At 42.4% G+C, this 14580-nt stretch overlaps 1 protein-coding gene across 4 annotated transcripts in view; it reads left to right on the top strand.

Annotated features, from left to right (window-relative positions):
- Nucleotides 1-7704: 7704 nt before the first annotated feature.
- The window catches only part of PXYLP1 (2-phosphoxylose phosphatase 1), a 54450-nt gene continuing 47574 nt past the window's right edge, over nt 7705-14580 (top strand). Inside the window, exon 1 of one of the 4 annotated variants that reach the window (XM_042878499.1) lies at nt 7705-7772. The gene's annotated coding sequence lies outside the window, so the exon portion shown is untranslated. Of the gene's footprint in view, nt 7773-12657; nt 12788-14580 lie in introns of those variants that run through there. The other 3 variants (XM_042878498.1, XM_042878496.1, XM_042878500.1) reach the window with 3 other exon arrangements.

The following is a 14580-nucleotide window of genomic DNA, read 5'->3' as shown; positions in this document are numbered from 1 at the left end:
GTAATATAGTAAGAAACTATCAGTGCAGAACAATAGAACTTATTAATATGGTTCAATTTAAGAAAATTTTTATTTCTGGCTTTTGTGGCTTTTTTTTTGTTTGTTTTTGTTTTTGTTTTGTTGGCTTTTGTTTTACAAACAATGTTGTCTGAATATTTCAGGCATGCAGAATTTTTGCTGTAGGTCTATAGCATAGAAATAACAGCACTGCTGAAAGAGAAGCTGGAAAGACATCACCTGCTATCCGTGTATTCATACCCTCCAAAATCATCTACTGTACTGGTACTTTACTTAGTGGAACAGATATTTCCAGATAATTTTCAAAGGCTATTTTCGGACATATTTCTGGAATGAATGGCCTTTTACTCAACCCCCTTAAAATTATATTTTTTCCTCAATGTTTTCTCTGTCTTCTTTATCCACTGCTCTCTCTGTACGCACACAGTTTTCATTTCCTTTTCTCTGTGTGGGAAATGAAAAAGTTTCTTGAAACTCAAAAGCTGGTTCTGAAAAACTGTGCAATATTCAAGGTTTCTCTCTAGTAGGAGATCAAGAAATGTCAAAAGAGTCACTAAAAATTACAGCTTTTTTGCAGTAGTATTTCTTGTGCATGTCCTTAAATATGTGACTTTTCATGATGCACACTTAAACATCACCCAGTTTCTATGCTGTTCCCCAAAGGTCTTTCATTCGGTGATTATTAGGTCACTCTGATTATTAGTAGCAGTAACACAAAATGAATTCTTAAATCACTGTCACATGAAGGAAACTGAAAGACAAAAAATAAGAAGTAAAACTGAAAGCAGAGAATATTATACCATTGTGGCCACTTAAGGAACATTTCAGTTATTTTCAGACAGAATTAACTGGCTGATGCTGAAATATTTGCTTGCCAGAATAACAAGAACTAGCGTTGTTTCTTAAACTGCCTTTTAATATAAGCATTATTGGATTTCAAACTTCTGTCACTAGTTTTGACACAGAAAGCAATTATTAGAACTGAAATATTTGCCATCACTCACTTGTATTTGAAAAGCCTTTACGTTAAAAGTCTGCATTGCACCAGACAAAGTAATGTCTTGAAAGATGTTTGAAAATCGCAGGAGCAAAGACTGAGTTCAGCTCTTTTCTTGTAATGCTCTTTGACCTAAAGAAGTAAATACATAGTATTTCTGCTCTTCATTCTTTCACCAGTTGCCTGAAGACAAAATTCTGCAAGAGGACGTAGTATGGGGACTTTACTAACCTCATAGATTGTGAATTGACTTAAAAATGTCTCAGCTTTGCATGTAACCTGGAACAGAAGAGAAACGTATGATGAGAACTGGAAGTAACTAGAGGCAAGGCTGAGATACTAAATGTAACACTGCCTTTTTGGAGAGACAATCTGTAGGACAGCTGGTGTTGGTCCTACAATAACGATCATAGGCTGAGGAAAGTCAGGGGAATCACAGTTCAGAACCTTCATTCTTGCTGGACTGAAATCTGATTTTTTCTTCCATTTTGCTTAGGATTTGTTAGAAGGAAGAGACCAGTTTACACAAAATTGTGCAACTTTAAACCCACTTTGCCAGACCTCTGTTCTGGTCTTTGTGTGCTGCTGCCAATTAACACATAGCAAAGTCTTCCAGGGGATGAGATTAAACGTATCACAAGTCTTCATTTCTAATCAAAGCTCCATGGGAACGCCCCTGGGATCCCTGCTACTTTGCTGCCATTGAAATTGCCTGGGATCATTTGCTATCCTTTTGTGAATTGTGGAGGCACCGGAATGACAGATACAACGCAGAGGATTCTGCTTTTCATCTTTGGGGCCTTCAGTTCAAAGAATAGCAATGTTTTCTTCCAGTCCTGAAAGTCACTTACCCTCCTCCTTTTGTCCAGAACTAAAACATTTAGCTTCAAAACCAGAGAGGAAAACTGTCATTTTGCATTCATCAACACTAGGAAAACAAGATATTGCTTGTCGTTTTTAATAAGCTTATTTGTCTAAGCATCCAGGATGTTAAATTAGCTTTCTCATCTCCATGTGGTTTAATACCCTGTCCATCAATTGGCTGAGAACAAAACAGGCCGCAGCACAGCATTGCCTGCTGTGACAGTGGTGTAGATTTTAAAACATGAGAGCCAGTACTACAAGGACTGAAGTCTATTAAATCCTACACTGACTGGACTATGAACTGCACATTTATAATAAGAGTAAATAATCATGCATATGAGAGAGGGGGAAAAACATGCCCAAGATGGCCGATGCTAGATTTTTACAGAGAAAATTTCTTTGTAAAAATCTCTTTTACTGATTCTGCTACTTGGTTACCGTTCTCAATCAGCCATTAGAAGGCTGAAGGCTACTGCATTTAATCAACAAATTATTCGCTGTAAGAGTTTGAAGGCTTACTAGAAGTCTACCAATAAGTATTTTCCCATCTGCAGGAGGTTTCTAATTTGCTAGAGTAGAATTATCCATAATGAAGCTTACTTTCACTGTATTATAAATAGGGTCTCTAAACATTAGAAATAGCACCCTTGGAGGAACACAGATTGTCCTCTAATCTGTTAAAAAACAAGAATTTGCTCGTCAGTAAACAAATGAATACAAACAGTACAGTCTCACGTTGTTCACTGAAATTTTAACCCATTAACCTGACTGAGACCAATGCAGTGGTGTTACTCTCTTTAAGTACAGGCAGACAGAAAAAAAAAAGCAAGAACATGTATGTTTCATACCTCATCCTGAGTAGACTGGTTTTAGTTGTCTGTTTTACTGCCCTGAAGAGTTATAAAGCCTTAAAAGGATTTACCTGAGTAACCTGACATAGTAAGCTTGTCTGTTTGCAACTGTTCCATTGGGATGCCTCAGCTCATCTTCATAATTCCCATTTGGCTTGTTTTTGCTTGTCATGCATGGAGGTGTAGTAAATGTGATGCCAGTGTAGCTGAGAGCAGAACTGAGAAGCCAGCTGCCTTTGTACCTGTGCCAATTTAGAGGGAATTTGCTTTGTAAATAATCTTTAAACACGTATCTATCATTAGCAGCAGTTCAGTGGATAAAATGTATTAAATATAAGAATGCTTTCCTCATTCAGAACTTGTACTTGCCTGTGGGATGTATTCATTTCTGTCTGACATCTGAAAAGGGCTAATTCTTTTCCCCTTAGTCATGCTGATGTAAACTTGAAATAAATCCTGAGGTCACTGGAGAGAAGGCAGAGTCCTCCTTGTGTGTCAGAAATTAGCCTACAAATTAAGCACAACCAATATATGCTACTTCAGAAGCTCTGAGAATCTGCTAATGTCTGAGAATACTGCTGTCATTGCATACAGGAAAAAAATCTCTTAAATGCTGTTTCAACTCCAAATTCAATTTTAGAACATTGGTTTCTGACCCCCCCCCCCAAAAAAAAAAAAAAAAAGGACATTTCAGTGGCAAGCTTCTGTAGAGGAATATCAAACTGTTGGAAATGAGGAAGGGTAAAGGGTAATGAAAGTCTCAAAATAGAAAACTATTTACTTGAGGGCTGTCAGAAAAATAGCCCCCTGGTTTCCTGCAGCTGTGGCACTGAGAGCTCACTTCAATGACTGTCAGTGACAGTGGCAAGTCAGTCTTTTTTCTCTGCAATTGAGCTACACAATACATATAAATGTTTGGTGCTGGGATACAGATCTGAACTCCAATTCTCTCATAGCACAGATGCAGAGGGGAGGTTTCAAATCAGGAGATGTTTGTAGACCTTTGATCTAGTGACAGACTGAGTGCCATGCTCAGCCTGTCTGTCTAGTTAGTAAGCTTCATGGCACACATTCCATAGAGTGCTTTACATACATAAACAGTCTGATGGATCTCTCGGGCCCTGATCCCTAGGCAGGACCTGTGATCTTCAGGTATGACTCCTAATTCACATTTAAGGGGGCCTGCAGCTTTCTCTGGATAGCAGCAGTAACATTATTTCTGTCTCTCCTATATCTGAAAATGAAGCTATTAAGACTGCTGCACCTGGGTCACTCTTCATCTGGGACTGTGGGATTAATCAGTTTGTTGCTGACAGCTCCATTCACACAAATGTTTGCTTTCAAACACGTACTTGAGAAAACAAGCATTTGGGCCACTGCTTGGTTGATTCTTTTCATTATGAGCAATGTGATGCTCATGCATACTATCTGTGTTATTTGGCTATTCTCTGAGGTGACTATTATCAAATGGTCTTTTTTTATCATCACACAGCACACAAGTCATTTGTCTGTCTTGTATTCCTAACTCAAACCTTCCCATATTTTCTTGATCTTGTCCTGTCCTTGAGACACGCCAGCTAGCTGTATGCAAAAACTACCAAGACAAAGAAGGCACAGTGTTTCTGAAAATATATGAGTTCCCAGAGTGACAATGACAAATGTTTTGTACAGGCAGGCACTCTCTTCATGAGCGTTAAGTGCTGTGACATACTCTGTATTCATGCTAGTTACTGTTGATCTGTAAGGCCACCATTTGGCCTGTTACTAGTTCTTCTAACCCAAAAAAGACGCCATTTACTAACATATTAAAAATAAAATATATTCTTTTTTTTTATTTTTATTTTTTAATATATATGCAAGAAAGGGTAATCTCCAAGCGGCTGCTTTTAGCATCTATCACCTTACAGAGCAGGAACAGGCATTCCTCTTCACATCTGGATGGAGAGCCCCTCGTATGCAGGTTTGAAGCATATGAATGGGGTAAAAGAAAAGTCAGTAATGTGCTAAAGGCATTTTTTTTTCTTTTTTTCTTTTTTTCCTGGGTAAACTTCACTAATTAGAGTTTTAAAAAATGGGCAATTTTCCTGAAAACTTAATACGGCAAAGAAATAATATAATGTGCTTAAAATTCACCTAGCTTAATGGACCAATTCTTTAGTTCTTCCTATCCGAAGGGTCAGAAATCTTCCCCAGCAAGGTGTCTGGGAATTCCTCAGGTACAGGGAAGCATTCAGATACGTAAAAACCAGTTTTGCTGGCATCTGGTCCCACTGTATCCAGCAACAGAAGGCTAAAAGCTGTCAGTGAATAACTTCACTGCCTACTACTTTGGCAAATCAAGGCCTAAAATCACATCTTGCAGGAAGAATGTTTATGAATGGGGAAACTCTCCTGCCAGTGTGTAAGGGCGATTTCCTGTATGTTGCACCTCCACCCCTTCCTCCCATCTCCATGTAAACAGCGCAGCAATGCGGCCACCCTGGTTGCCTAGGAAGCCAGTTGCTGCTCCTAATGGATCCGTTTAAAATTCCAATCCAGATTCTAGTCAGGTTTGTGAGACCCTGGGAAAGGAGCTCTTGAACTGATGTGTATTTTCCACTTTTTTTTTCTTCTTTTCTTTTTTTTTTTTTTTTTTTTCCTTTCCCTATCCCTCGCTTCAGCTCCCCTGGACTGAGAGAAGGCAGCTGTGACACTTTACTAGACAGAGCAGCTGGACTTAGTTGCCCTTACAGCCAATTAAGTGCTGTCAGAATGGCTTGCCTTATTCCAGGGAGACAGAGGGAGCTATTTGGTATCAGAAATAATGCTAGAGAGTAGTTGTGTATATATGCAGTTATTTTAAAGGTTGTTTTTGTGGCTTTTGCTCTCTCTATGCACCTGCTGCCTTTTTGTGAGGCATTTGTGCTTTCATCTGATCTGTTTGAAATGCAAATAAAGGAATGATAGATTTTCAGACAATCCGAGAGACCTGTGTTCTGGAGGACTTTTCTAAACCCTTTGTAAGCTTTCTTTTCAGAAGCTAATCATGGTGGAAAATTACTACATGGGGCCTTAAATAGGTGAAATAATAAGCTAGCCAAATAGCATGGGTAGAGTGGAAACTGCTTCCAAGTCTGCTTCTATCTCATAGCTGTACACTGCTGGCTACTTTTTGGCAAAGCAGTGCAGTGTGACTTAAAGACAAATTTCTTTAATATTTAATTTTGGATTAAGGCTGTTCTTCATGAAGTTGTTGTGAAGTCTCATTGTATGTGGTATTCAAACTTAAGCAGGTGTTGAGAATAACACCCAGGTAGAAATCTATTAAAAGAAAAACTCTTTATCATTGTAATCAATACTTATCAAATGTTATTATTATAAATCTTAGGTAGTGACCAAAAAAAAAAAAAAAAAAAAAAAAAAAGAAAGCAGTTTGATTCACTTGTTTTTGTTCTCAAATGCATGTAGGATCTTATTTCAAATTACTTTGAAATGCATTATGAACAGGAGCTGTTTGATCTGAACTCGTGTTTAACGCATCATAAGCTGTGATGCAAAGCAAGCAAAAAAACCACCCAAAAAGTCAGTTCAGCATCTTTCTAGTGGCATTGAACAAAATGGGATCTATGGTTCTCGTACTTGTGTCTTGCGCTTACACGCCCACACTGAAACAAATTGGCTACAAAGATGATAGCTGAGCCTCTTCATGGTGGAAACAAATGGATGGTTCTTGGGAGCAATCACTGTGCATGATACAAGTATTTTCTTAATGTACTTAGTCTACTTGTATTCACATTCTTTCAGGAGTGTGGTCCCATGTAGACTTCCTCTTTCAAAAACTTTAGCCCCAAGTAGAACTTGTGGTTTTGCTGCTTGCACTAATTTTTCCATAAAGAAATAACAATTTTCTTTCTTCAAAGCATAACACCTTGTTTTCATATCAAAAAAAAAAGTGCAATTGGGGTGTCATGTGCATTATTGCACCTCTGTGATACGGATCCCCACGAATACTCAGAACTATCTCAGGTAGCTGACTGCCTTGTTGTTGAGAGCCTGAGTTACTGGGCCTGTGTTGTTCTGATCTGCCCTGACAAACCTCCTGTGTCCACACAGAGGTCCTGCTGGATTAAGATGTGGGACTGCTGAGGTGAGACGCCTATATTTTAATCCCATGATTGATACATGTCCAGCTGTGTGAAACTGGGGCTTAGAAAAGAAAGGAAGTAATGGGCCAAACAACTGTTCAAGATGTATTTGCCCAGAGGTCCTAATCTATTTTTGAAAACCCTGCAACCAAGTCAGCTGGACTAAGTCCAGTCAGTCATTTACATATATGTTTATACTCCAGGACATTAGAACCATGTGTGAACAACAGAATTTTCACTCTAAAAAATAACAGTAACAAATGCTTTCTTTATTATGCTATCTGGAAGAAAGGAAAGTATTTGCAAATACAGCCACAGAAGGCAAAAAACAGGGTAGAATCTGTAATTATTATTTCAGATTTAATCAACCAGTAATGAGTAGAAGAAAAAATAATGAAATATATGCTATTTTCCTAGTATATACTTTAATTTCTGGTTGCTTAATTAGTGCTGAAACTGATGAGGCTGAGTGTGATAACATCATCAGGAAGTTAAGCCCAAGAGGAAAAGATGAAAATGTGATGTCTAACGTGAGCATAACATACTACAACCAGCATGTTTGAGAGCTGAACTGAATGACTCTGCAGAGAAAATTTAAATGTTGTAAAACTGTATTTGTAAATATGTGGAAGAATAAGTTAACAAAGAAAAGAAAACAGAAGCTGCTCTAGTGCAATAGAACAGTGTATGGTAACTGCTCAGTTGTGGCCTGAACCACTGATTGAGCACCTGGGAAAGAACCTGGTCAGCCCTGGGAGCACAGGTGAAATCAATTCAGCTGTGTGACCAGAAGGGGTGGAGCGTGGTTGCATCCTCTTAGACCTCACTTAAGGGCTGACTGCTGCTGAGGAAGAATCTCTGCTTGGAGGATCCTTCCCTTGTCGAGTTTCCCCGGTGAGCCTAGATCTTCAGAGACTGGTAAGCCCCTTTTCCTTGTACCACCATTACATTGTGCTTATCCCTTTGTTGTTACATCTTCTGTATCACCATTCCATCACACTGATCTTTCTGTTTGTTGCAAACAGTTTCAGAAATGTCAGTGAGTTGCTTTTGTACCCAGACCAATGATTTTGACTTACTGAAGGATTCCTAAAGATATGATGAGACTCGGGCTGGGGAAAAGCAATGCTTAACACTAAATAGCGTTCCAGGAGGTTGCAGGAATTTAATGTTAAAATATACATGAGTCATCAAGGCATTCCAAACTGTAAAACCAGAGATAACTTTGTTCAGGCCTTGGATAGATATGTCACGTGACACTTGGAATGGAGCAGAAGCACACACAGACAAACTGAAAGAAACGACATCAGATTTTAGGTATGTGGTGGCAAAAAGCAGGCATAAATAACTGTTTTCAAACGCTTTCCTTTCAGAACTGTCACTAGTTTCTTAATATACTTAAAGGTAGTAGGAATGCGACACAAAGAATGTCAGTTTGTAATTAACAAGCTGAAAATATGGTTGCTAATGAACAGGATACTGTCAGACATGATCTTTTGTTAGATGGAGAGTAAGGTCTCTATAAAACGTGCAGGAACGTAGCTGAGAAACGCAGCTACAGTCAGGATTCAGACTGCTGAAACTTTTTTGTTTGTTCTTTTTTGTAGGGTTTTGTTTTGCTTTTGTTTTTGTAAGTATGAGACCTCAAACTAGTGGAGTGCAGAAGTAGCACTAGGATTAATATTTCTATTTAAATGTAACTTCAGATACAATAATCTCCTGCAGGTCAAATGTATGATAGCTTAGAAGTGTTGGAAACCCTCCTTTATTAGCGAAGCTAACAGGAAGCTTGTCAATAGAGCCATGGCCTGCTTCTCTCTTCCCAATCTCTTGTGCTGAACTTTGTGCTGAAGTTTTAGTCTACCACCTAATGTGGTAAATATTACCAGCTGAATTTTGCTATACTGGACTTGTGAGTAAAGCTCCAGAAGATGCAACATTGTGGTAGGAAGCACTTAAGACACAAGCTGGATTCCTAATACCATTTCATGAACTTTGGAAGTGATAGCACACCAACAGTATTTAGGTTGGGAGAATGGGGGTACCTGTAGTAGAGAGGAATCTGGCTGCAACAAGTAATGTAATCTTTGCTGTGAACTATGTCAATAATACCTAGACAATATTAACGAATGAGTATTAACTTAATGGTTGATAGATTAGAAATGCGAAGGACTGAATCAGGGAAGAAATGATAAATGGTTAGAAGCTGCAAACTGTGAAGTTCAACTCCATGAGACTTCAAGTATTTTGCTTTGCAGCTATTGTTAGTAGAACAGAAAGGGTTAGCATGTGAAAGAGACAGGTTTTCCTCCATTTCATTCCTTTATTAGTTAGTTTACCTGGCTTCTGTATTAGAAGCAAGCACTGGATATTTGCAGGCTCTATCCCAGGTTTCTTGCTAATTGTCCCAAAAAGGCACACACAGGCTTAAAATGAGTGGCACACAAAATGAAAGTTTGGGATAAGTACAATTACTTGTTTCTAATAAGTCAACTCCTTGTTCATGATTTTAGTTGGGTCACTGTCATGAATAAGTCTTTTCTCATTAAACTTTCTTAATTTGCAGTGTTCTTTGCATCATTCAAAGAAAGCTAAAACCCTTATCTTGGATATGAAGTGTATAAACAGAACACAGTTATTCAGTTGTTCAGAAATGAATACCAGTTATGTTGACACTTCTTTAAATAGCATGAAATTCAACATTGCACTTTAAGAATGTTACTCATTTATATACTGCTAAGAATCAAATACACTGTAGTCACTCCATATTAATACACTCAAATGTTCTCTACAGGGGCACCATTCCGAAGGAGAGCTAAGTTGAAGTTTGTAGAGGCCAGATCTCTGGCTGAGGTGCAGCCATTAGCTTTCTCTATGTCTGTTCTTTTTGATACCCACTGAAAGTTAGCACTGCAACAGAAGGCCCGGCAGCGTAGGAATCCTTACTTATCTCCCCTTCTGAAGCACTCCCTAAAATACAAAAGAGATTTTTCGACAGTTAACAAGAAGATATTTCTTCAGGAGTTTCATCTTGGGAAGAGGCCAGTAACACCTGACATTGGTATAAATTTGGGGGGCTGGAAAATATTTCTTTCCTTTTTCTCCCTAATAGTCTTTCTCTTAATTTTTGTATGTATTGTTTAATTCTTTATAAGCAATGCCTTCTTCACAATTATATTGATCTGTGAAAAAGGGGTCTGTTTTCCTGTGCCTGTTTCCAGCCCTCGTCTTAGGAGGTAACTGGGACAAAGAGGAGCTCAAGCAGTAGAGAATAAGGGAATACAGCCTATAGATAAATACAACAGTTGGAATAAACTTGATTCTTTATTTTAAGGAGAATAAGAATCGGGATCTCCTAAGTAAACCATAAAATTAGTGCTACCTCCCTTGGATGATGGGGCTGAATTTCACAGTCAGTTATCCTTTGAATTCAGACTGTCAATCTACCTCTTGGGATAGAGGTCAGACAGAGGACCTTTGGGGATTGTCTCAACATCAACTCTTGGGTGTTATCTAACTCAGTGTGAGTCCAGCTGCAGTTTGGCCAGTGCACCAAAATATCTGTTAATTCATAGTTAATTCACTGAATTGTAAGGGTATTGTAAAAAGATATTGCCAGAGAAGTAAATTCTGATGATGTAAATAGTATGCATGCTATCTGGGAATTTATGGATTTATACAGGAGAAAGTAGGTCTGGATGACCAGAATACCAAGCAAAGTGATGTGGAGGCACTGCACATCACTCCAAGTCTGCTCCAAAGATAGCAGCTGCAGTTGCTCTGTCCTCTGTGTATTCAGTTTCTCCTCTGATTTCATCCTTGTAAATCCCAAGTGTCTGGTGTTCCGCAGAGAAATTTTCAAGATGCTGACAACTTTTGAGTTCATATAGTCTTTTATGTGATGGGTATAAAAAATGAGCATCTCTAGCAGAGTTAGATTCTTTTGTATAGCCAGACAACTTTATTTTAGGCTGTAAATTGAAAGGATTCAATGAAGGAAGTGAAATCTGTTGCAAGGAGAACAGATCAGCAGTTCCCAAATTCCAAATCCTATGTGAACTGTACATTGTTCTGATTGAGGTAGAAATGTAATTGTGCTGGCAAGCATTTGCTGCCATCATAAATCATTGTTTCCATGTGGAGATGGTTTTTCAGTGAAGTACGCGTTCTGCATTCTGTGTTGGGAAAGGCCAAAATTCTTTGTGTGTTTGTGGGCATTTTGCAATCCTGCAATGCCCTGAAGTGTGCTAGTGAACGGCAGTCAGAAGTGTCACTGCTAGAGCCCTGGAATTTCTCCTGTAAATTTCTCTTCTGTAAAACATTCTAGATATTTAAGACGGTTGACATTACTTTTCTAAAAAGAAAAAAAGTCATGATGATAGATGAGCTCTAATCGGATGTGCTGCTGCTAGCTGGGAGGAACAGCAGCTTCTGTGTGTGCTGTGCAGCTGTTGGCTGGCAGAGGTTCCACTGTGCTGCTCAGCAACTCTACATGTAGTTTTTAGCAGCAGTAGGGAAAGGCACCAGGCTCATGGCTGCTCAGCTGCAGGGCGGCTTCCACTTTGCTGCACAGTCTGTCAGTCAAAAGTACTCAAATATACACTACTTTTCCCAGAAGGTGAAAGATGAAGAATCTCGGGGCATGTCCAGCTGAAATCCTATCAGCCCAGCCAGCTGTACAGCATGCCCGGTCTTTAGCTAGGTGTGGTGACTCTGTGGTTCTACAGTGTCAGAGCACAATTGGCTTCCTGCCTCCGTGTGCAGGGCAGTGACTGCTGTTCGCTGTGACCCTGTGGGTCACAGGCAGCTGTGTGACCTGCCCTTGGCGCTGCCTCCTGCCCGTGGCCAACACAGTGGTGACAGGGTGCTGGCACTGCTGTGAGCTGCCTGGTGCTGGGACTGCTTGTGTGGGCTCAGCATGAAAGTGTTCAAGCGGGGCCATTTTGGTGCTCCTCCAGTCTGTAGTAGTAGTTATAGAATCTGTTTCAGGGATAGATGAAAAATTGGGGTTTGAAGCAGTGCCTTTATGTAGGAAGAAACCGGCACCCCTGGAGTTGCCTTCTGTGAGGGGAAGAAGCAATAACGTGGGAACTGTCTTCGTTAGTGATGAATCCCAGTAGACTTCTGGGGAGTTATGAAATGGCTTCACTTGCATTAACAGAACTGAGGGATGTACTGAAATTCATGGAATTCCCCTTTGACGAGAGCTTGGAGCTGGCACTTCATGTTTGGACTGGATGATCTTAGAGGTCTTTTCCAACCTTGGTGATTCTGTGACACTTCTGAAGGGCTCTTGTGACATGACAGCTTCCAGCTGCACTAGGTGAGCGACATCTGTTTGCACGGACCCTAGCAGCAACCGCTCGGCCCGGCTCCGAGCTGCAGCAGCAGGGTGCTCCTTGCCACCCGCTCGGATCGCGCATGGGGCGGGAAGTTGGGGAACCGCACAGCGTGGGGAGGAGTAAGGGACCAGCCGCCGGCAGTCGCGGACGCCACGTCCGCGTCCCGCACAGCGCGGTGATGGGGCGGGCGGGACGTGATGGCCGGAACAGTCGCTGCCCCTCGCGCCGCCTCGGGCCCAGCCGCGGAGCTCGCCGCCCGGCCGCCCCTTCCCACTCCGCGCCGGCGGCCGCGAAGGCAGCGCGAGACCAAGCCGGCAGGCCTCGTGGCGCTGGCAGCCCCGCCCCGTCGGGGGAGTCGCGTCGAGGGCGGGGCGAGGCCGTCCCGTGGCGGGCGGCAGGGGGCGCAGGCGGGCGGGGTGGGGGCGGCGCTCGCCCGAGTCGGGGCGCTGGGCGGGCTGCCGGCCGGAGCCGCGGCGTGGCGGCGGGAGTGGCTGCAGCTCCGGCGGGAGGAGGCGAGAGCGCGGCCGGGCAGGTACGGAGGTGCCGCGGGCGGGGTGTCCTGGGTGGCTCCGTCCTGCTGCCGCTGCCGAGGTGCGTTCCGTGTGTCTCTGTCCCGGCCGCGCAGGTGGGACGGCGCGCGGAGCGCCGCTCGGGCTGCTCCCCTGTACGACCCGGCTGTGGCTGCGCAGCCGCTGGCCCGCGCCCCCTGCCCGGGATAACCGGCGGCCGGGGAGGGATGGGGCGTTACCGGAGCCGCTGGCGGCGGCGCGGCTGCCCCGCGCTGGGCCGGGCTGTTCCCGAGGTGAGGGCCGGCGAGAGTCCGTCCGTCCCGCCGGAGCCGCTGCCGCACGCGGGCGGTGAGCCCGGCACGGGCTGCGCTCCCCGGGCGGGGGCTCTGCCGGCAGCGCGCTGCCCCGGGCGGTCGGGTCGCCTCCGATGGGCCGCGGCCGCTGAATTTTGCTTCCGAGCCGCGCTCCGCAGGAGGCGCACGGAGCTCAGCGCGCGGGCGGAGCGGTGTAGGCTTAACCTGGGCGCTTAATGAGGCGGAGGTGAATCCGTCCGGTTTAATGACTTTACTCTGTGCCCAGATATATACGTATAGGCATGCAGGTAAGCCCGTGAGATGCACTCACGAGTTCATCGGAATACGTGTGATAACAGCCTTCATACTTAGTGCTCTGCTAGATAGAATATGTTGTTACAGATCTGCTGTGCTTTTTCAGTGCACTGGTGTTTAGTCGTCTGTGGCTGGCATGGAGTAAGTCGCATCAGGTTTATCTTTTCTTTCCTTGCCTGTTGTCTTTAGCGTACTTGACAGCAGTCCTTTCCCTCTTATGTACTTAAACCTAAATAATATTGTAGCCTTGAAAAAATTCCTAGTGTATTTCTGCACTGCAAGATCCTGAAGAGTAACCCTGAACCATGCAAATGGACTTAACATCCCAATTGTGTTCGGAGCTGGAGATCTTCTTGGCCTTCAAGGAGAATGCTGCACTCAAATAAATAAAAATCAGTGAAAGTGTAGCTTAAAAGGGTAGAAAGTAAGTGGTTAAACAGTGTGTTTGTAAATCCTGTGACCTGAATTTCTGGTTCGATCGCTGCGCATAAAGGCTGGGACAATAGAAATGAGAGGGCAGGAAGTGTGTGACCTTATGAGCCTTCTGTTTTGTCTGGCATTCATCTGAGATGCGCATCTCCTTCAGACCTTTAATTTTCTCCTTTATAAATGTTATGAGTATACTTATAGGTGGGTGACAAAGCGATAGAGTAAGTGGATCTGTACTTGACTAACAGCATAAGCTGTCATGTATAATAAGTTATTGTACCCGTATTACGATAATAATGGGATATTAAGCCAACACATTTTGGCAGTGAGTCCTTGTAATACGTATGCCCTGTTTTGACGTCTGTAGAAGGAGGATTATCTCAGACAGACTTTGTAGTGGGAGGGTGTGAGTGGGATGAAAGCAAAAGCTGCTTAATTTTAATCTTCTCAGAAAGGTAACTAGAAGTAGTGCACATGGCTAAAATACGCATGCTTTTCTTACTAATGCCTTTTAATTGTAGTCTCTTAAATTTTTGATATAAACTCAGCCATACTGAAACATTAATTTTTATAAGGGTCAGTATGTGCCGAAGCAGCTCCCTGTCCTACAAATAAAGAAGCCTTACAGCTGGCTCTTGTGTAAAGATCTTACAAGAGCCGAAATGAGTCTCTGTGTGTTTGTGCAGCAGTCACAATCTGTTCAGTCTTCTGGCACTTGGTTACATTGTTTCAGTATTGTAATTGTGAACTTGCTTTTCAGAAAGGCGATCTTCTGTCTTTTGTGCTTTTTTGGTTCAAAAAATGGCATCTTGGAACAAGCATACACAAAACTCTGTAT

The sequence above is a fragment of the Lagopus leucura genome, unplaced genomic scaffold, assembly GCF_019238085.1.
Source record: "Lagopus leucura isolate 7727_CA_CO unplaced genomic scaffold, USGS_WTPT01 Super-Scaffold_100021, whole genome shotgun sequence".
NCBI classification, from domain to species: Eukaryota; Metazoa; Chordata; class Aves; order Galliformes; family Phasianidae; genus Lagopus; species Lagopus leucura.
The sequence above is the reverse complement of the archived record's forward strand: the minus strand, read 5'-3'. Positions and strand labels throughout refer to the sequence as shown.